Below are 5,940 nucleotides of genomic sequence, written 5' to 3'. Positions count from 1 at the left end.
CTAATTCAAGGTGGTGAATTGTTGGTATTTTGACTTAGATCCACATAGCATATGCTTCAGCTGACCCATGTTATAAAAGGCCACGAAGCAATCCTTCTTTTGTACTGCTGGATTGTATACTTCATTAAGAAATAAAAATCTGTTCCTGCTCCTCCCGTGGACGTAGCCCAATTCTCTGGTGAACCACGTAAACCATTGTTCCATATGTTTGGAAAATGCAGATTCTGTTTTTTTTTTTTTTTTTTTTTTTCTGTATGTGGATTCTAATTCAAGGTGGTGAATTGTTGGTATTTTGACTTAGATCCACATAGCATATGCTTCAGCTGACCCATGTTATAAAAGGCCACGAAGCAATCCTTCTTTTGTACTGCTGGATTGTATACTTCATTAAGAAATAAAAATCTGTTCCTGCTCCTCCCGTGGACGTAGCCCAATTCTCTGGTGAACCACGTAAACCATTGTATTCTTCCTCTCTTTCTTTCACATTTTATTTCTCTGTCACGGTGTATATTACTTTCTGTGTTTGTTTGTCCTTTTTCAAATTCACAACAAAAACCTCTTTCACATGCTATTTTATAAAATTATCAGTTTTCCATACTTCAAGCTTAGTACGGGTGCACGAGTCTATCCATTAAACCTGGTTGTGATTGGTTGGCTGCTTTAGCAGGTTTAAGATCTAAACCAAACAGGGCATTGAATTAGGTGATGCGTTAACTGATTCGTCTAATCTGGTTTTTGATATCTGGATTTGCCCAAAAGAACAGATTCCTTTCCCTGCACAGCAAAATAGTAATGAAGACAAAATTCCGTAGGTAACTTATCTACGGAAATTTCCGTAGGTAAATTCCGTAGGTAAGTCATCCGTAGATAAAATCTGTAGGTAACTTATCTATGGTTCTTAATTCAGATTGGTGGAGTTCTTCTTGATAATAATGTGCAGTTGTCTAATTGATAGGTTAGTGAATTTTCTGACTAATTTTCTTGGTTTTGTAACTTCTGTATTTCTCTATACTATTTTGTTTTAGACTTTTGTATTATACTATTTTTGTACTCAAAAAGTACTATTTTTGAGTACTGGGATGTTGGCTATGGAAGACGGAGAAGAGTGTTTTGTGGTAGAGGGCAACGATGGAGGACAGTGTGAGCATATTAAAGAAAAGAAGATGGTTCTTAATATCTCTGTCACGAATCTCCTTGCCAGTTTAATTTCTTCTTGGATTTCTTGCAACTCCTCGATCTTAAGATAATGCTGAGGTTCTTGATACATCTATTACAAATCTCTATCTCAGTTTAATTTCTTCTTGATACAGATTGTTGGACTTGCACCTCCTTGATTTATTTCAATCCATTGGGCTCAAGATAATGATACTACAAGGAAGTTTTATAATTGTGAGGTTAGTATCTTTTCTGACTAAATTGAGATTTGACCCATAAACTTTGTTATAAATTTTTTGAAATGTTTCCTCTGTTTCAAGGCAGCAACTTATTGTACTTACTCATTTTTAAATCTTGAGTGTTCCAAATCCTCTAAGGTTGGTGTTGCTTGTGAAAATTGAGAAATCATGATTGTCCAAACTTATTAATCCTTTTGAATATTGGAAAGTTTCTTTATTTTTGATTCATAATGGATTTCCAAGATTGATTTATTATTTGGTAATATTAGTTTTGGATAACCAAAATCGGACTCGTCGAATGATTTCATTTAGTAGGAGAAATCTTTGTCACCCTAATTTTAATCCATTTTAGATGTTTGAGCCTTTGTGACTCAAATTCTGATAAGTGAGTAATTTTCTTTTTCTTTATTTTGGTGAATTCAAGAATTTTTTCTATTATGTGACAAGTGAGTAATTTTAAATTAATTACTTGCCCTTTCTCGTTGTTTCAATATCTTTTGGCTACAGGCTCCTTGATTTGGTCTAAAATGACCAAAATTATTGCTGCTACTACTTATTTTTAGTCCCTTGTTGGCCAATGTTAAGTTTAATGTATGCATTATGGATGAACCTCATACCAGTATGCTAATTTATTTCTTTAATTTATTTTTATTTTTTATGCATTGTAACATTATTTTTGAACAAAGCATTCAATCAAAAGGGTTGTTCGATGCTGCTTGATTATGTTCCTTTCTAACTACATATATTACTACTTCTCAGTTGGGTTTGTGGTTAAGCATAGAGTCTAATTAAATTGTGTGTTTTGAAACTTTGTTAGTCTCTCGATTCTAAATCTTGATCATTTCAATAATATTAATAGATCCAAAGAGTAGGCACTAGCAAAAGCTTGAGATAGTGGGTTAGTGTGGGTATACCTCATGTATATATGTATGTTGGTGTTTATGTTTGTATGTGCTTTGTCTGTGTCATGTACGTGCTTTGTTTATCTGTTTGTTTTTCTGTTTGTGTATGTGCATGTTATGTGTCTTTGTATGTCTCTTGTGTGGATCTCTCTGTCTCTTGTATTTGTGTGTGTTCTTTGTCTTTATCTTTATTTTTGTCTGTGTATGTGGTCTATGGCTGTGTGTATCTGTATCCCTGTCTTTGTGTCCTTGTTTATGTGTGTGTGCTTCTTGCCAACCAAAAGAGTTGTTTGATGTTGCTTGACTATGTTCCTTTCTGACTACATATATTACTTCTTTTCACTTTGATTTCCTTGTAGTGTTTTCTCATTTTCTGCACATCCGTAGTTGATCAGTGAATAGTAGTTATTGTTAGTGTTTACCATTGTGCTGTTCTAGCTTTTCATATGCTTTTTGATTTTTGGATATTGATTTTATTTGAGCAAAATATATACTTGAAGGAAAAGACCGAAGGTTACCTTGTGTACATTTTATATTGGATTTAATTTTTTTTCAAGCTATTTGTTGTAAACTTCTGCCAAATATTACTCCATATATTTTCATTTATTTAATAGAAATTCCGATGATGTTGATAACAGATCCTATAATTTGGACTTAAATTCATAACTTCTGTTTGTACATGTTTTGATGATGTGCCATGTATGATAACTTATTATTTTCAGGACTAAGTTCTGGGATATTAGTTTAGAAATTATTCTCTATGTTCTTTTTCTGATTTAGTTCATATTGTTTCTTGTGCAATACCTCTGATATATTTTCATTTTTTTTACATAGAAATTCTGGTGATGTTGATAACAAATATTATATTTTGGACTTAAATTCAAAACTTTTGTTTGAACCTGTTTTGATGATGTGCCATGTATATAACTTTTTATTTTCGGGACTAAGTTCTTGGGTATTAGTTTGGAAATTATTCTTTCTTCTTTTTTTGATTGAGTTCATATTATTTCCTGCATCTCAATTAGGCATTTGAATTGTATTTCCAATATTGTTTAGAGGTCACTTTACTTCCAATTTAATTGTTTGTTTAGGGAGGTCCAGAGAGTCTAGTCATGTTTGATTTCATTGTTACCTTTTCCATTTAGTTCAATACCTCTTAATTGATATATTGTTTTTAATATATATATATATATATATATATATATATATATATATATATATATTCATTGTACTCTTGAAATAAAAGAGAAATAAATTATAAATGAGATATACGAATATTTATAAATTATAAATTAAATACTATTACACTAGTTAATAAAAAGAGAGAGGGTTGATTGTTATTTACAAATTAGACAATTGGAATTTGGAAGAGGAACCATGGATCTCCTAATTTTAAACACCAAATAAAAATAGGTTTTTTTGGAAGAGAAAAGATTAAAATTTAAATTATAATTAAAATTCTCTATTAATAAATAAATATTTATAAAATTTTGGTGTAAATACACCGGTAGTTGCATTGCTGCTTAAATTCTTTATCTGGGAATTGAGATAAATAAAGTAGTTTTTTTTTTTAATTTTTTTTATTGTAGTCTTTAAAAATTACTATTTTTAAGATGATTCTTATAAAAATTTTCTTCTCGCTCTTTAGTATTTTGTTTTCATATACTAGTTTTACATATTGTCTTTCTTAATTTTTTTTTATTAGGATCTCTAGTCGGAGGAAAAGAAGATTCATTTTTATGACTTTATGTTGTGGATGCTACAAGTCTAATAATTATGTATAATTACTAGACTTGTAGCATCCACAACATGAAGTCTATTTTGTTTTAGTAATGACTCAAATGTATTTTTTTTATTTATTTCTAATACAAGTCAATTCTGTGCAGATGAATAAACTATTTGACAATCTTTGATTCTTGAATTGAAGATGAATAATTCCAAAGCAAAAAATTGATAACAAAACAGCTATTGATTATAACAAAGAAGGATAAGAAATAGCTTCATAAATAAATTCTTGAAATCAATATTTCAAAACTTTGATTCTTGAATTGCAAATGAATAATTCTAGAATAGCAATTGAATATAATAAAGACAAATATGTTGAGGAGTTTAAATTCTAGAATATTTCAAAACTTTGACTCTAATCTCTTTTATTTTGAGTATAGAAAGAATCACGTATACTTTCCCTTTTCTAAATGAGCGGGATGATCATAATGATCTTTAGAAAATTTTGGAAGTCATTGACGTGCTCTTGACTTTCTTATCAGACATCCCTTTAGCAAAATCAAGATAGTAATAAATGACAGATTAAACTTATCTTCATAAGCATCTTTATACATTTTTGCCTTTTGTTGTTGGTCATGGTACTCTTCCAAAAATCACGTTGAAATTTCCACCTTTTATAAGTGCATACATCATGACACAACACTAAATTTTATAAGTCCCATTTTTTTTAATTGCATTTTCTATGTTCTTTTTAATCTCTAGCTAGTGTCATGGATAGTTTTTATGTTATATTATAAAATAGTTAATACTTTTTAAATTTGTACTAATGGGTCTCAGAGTCTCGGTGGACCTAGACCTGCATTATGGGAGGAGGAAAACCCTTGATGTGGTCTCACACAGTGTTAGAAATTTGTTGAGGTCTTTGAAGATAATTGTGAGTGTGAAGCTGTACTATTGCACACATGGATGATATCTACAAGCTTTTGATTGCAATAAATTTTTCTATTTTTATTTCCTTTATAACTTTTAGATTTTTAATCTTTTCATATTATTATTAATTAAATAATAATTTCTAAAAATATTTTATTCAAATAATTTTTTTAAATGTTAAGCATCACTAAATAAAAACACCCATCTTCAAACAACATAAAGGAAAATTATATATTTCTAATTATAAAGTGAGAGATAAATTATGTGGCAAGAAAAATTTAACCTCTACAAAAAATAAGTGAGAGACATGGAATAAGTTTATGTTTTTTATTTTTTATATTACTATGCTATACACTAAGAAAAATCAGCACACCAATAAGTCAATGTGTGTTATTTTAACTTGACTAGTGTTAATTTTTCTTATCCTAAAAATTAATTTAGATTTTAACCATGTTAAAAATAAAGGTAATTGTTGAATTTAAAAAATAAAAAGTAAAAACCGTCCTCCAGAGCATTTTCGGAAGGGAAAACGTTCCCCCAAAGCCATCGCCCCGTGTCAAGACCTCTGAAGGAAGGGTTGGTAAAGAGGGCGCACAGTTGCCGGAAATCGCAAAGGAGAAAGACGAATGTTCTTTTTTTCTTTTTGTAATTATTATTCATTATTTCTTCTGTTGTTTTAATGTCTGAATATAGTCGTTTTTTTGTTTTAATCAAGGATGTTTTTCTGTTTTTCTGTAGAAGGCGGTGACGAAAGATAGTGAGAGAATATCAAAGAAAAGAAGATCCTTTTTGTTATGGTTCTTGATGCTTGTTTTACAAATTTGTCTCAGTTTATTTTTTTTCTTGATATAGATTGCTAGATTTCTTGCAACTCCTTCGACTTGACTCAAAATAATGTTATTGTTCTTATACTTCTGTAATAAATCTCTCTCTCAAGAAGAGTTTTTTTTTTTTTTTTTTTTTTTTTTTTTTTTTTTTTTTTTGGTAAA

The 5,940-nt window shown here is 29.7% G+C and overlaps 1 long non-coding RNA gene across 1 annotated transcript; it reads left to right on the top strand.

The window, feature by feature from the left end:
* The first annotated feature begins 203 nt into the window (after positions 1 to 203).
* LOC145950618 (uncharacterized) lies at positions 204 to 5,940 on the top strand. The gene is made up of 2 exons (XR_014428417.1): positions 204 to 1,394; positions 5,690 to 5,940. It is a non-coding gene; the product is annotated as an uncharacterized LOC145950618 (long non-coding RNA).

The sequence above is a fragment of the Cajanus cajan genome, chromosome 8 (genome assembly GCF_000230855.2).
Source record: "Cajanus cajan strain Asha chromosome 8, NIPB_CcT2T_4, whole genome shotgun sequence".
In the NCBI taxonomy this organism is placed as follows: domain Eukaryota; kingdom Viridiplantae; phylum Streptophyta; class Magnoliopsida; order Fabales; family Fabaceae; genus Cajanus; species Cajanus cajan.
The sequence above is the reverse complement of the archived record's forward strand: the minus strand, read 5'-3'. Positions and strand labels throughout refer to the sequence as shown.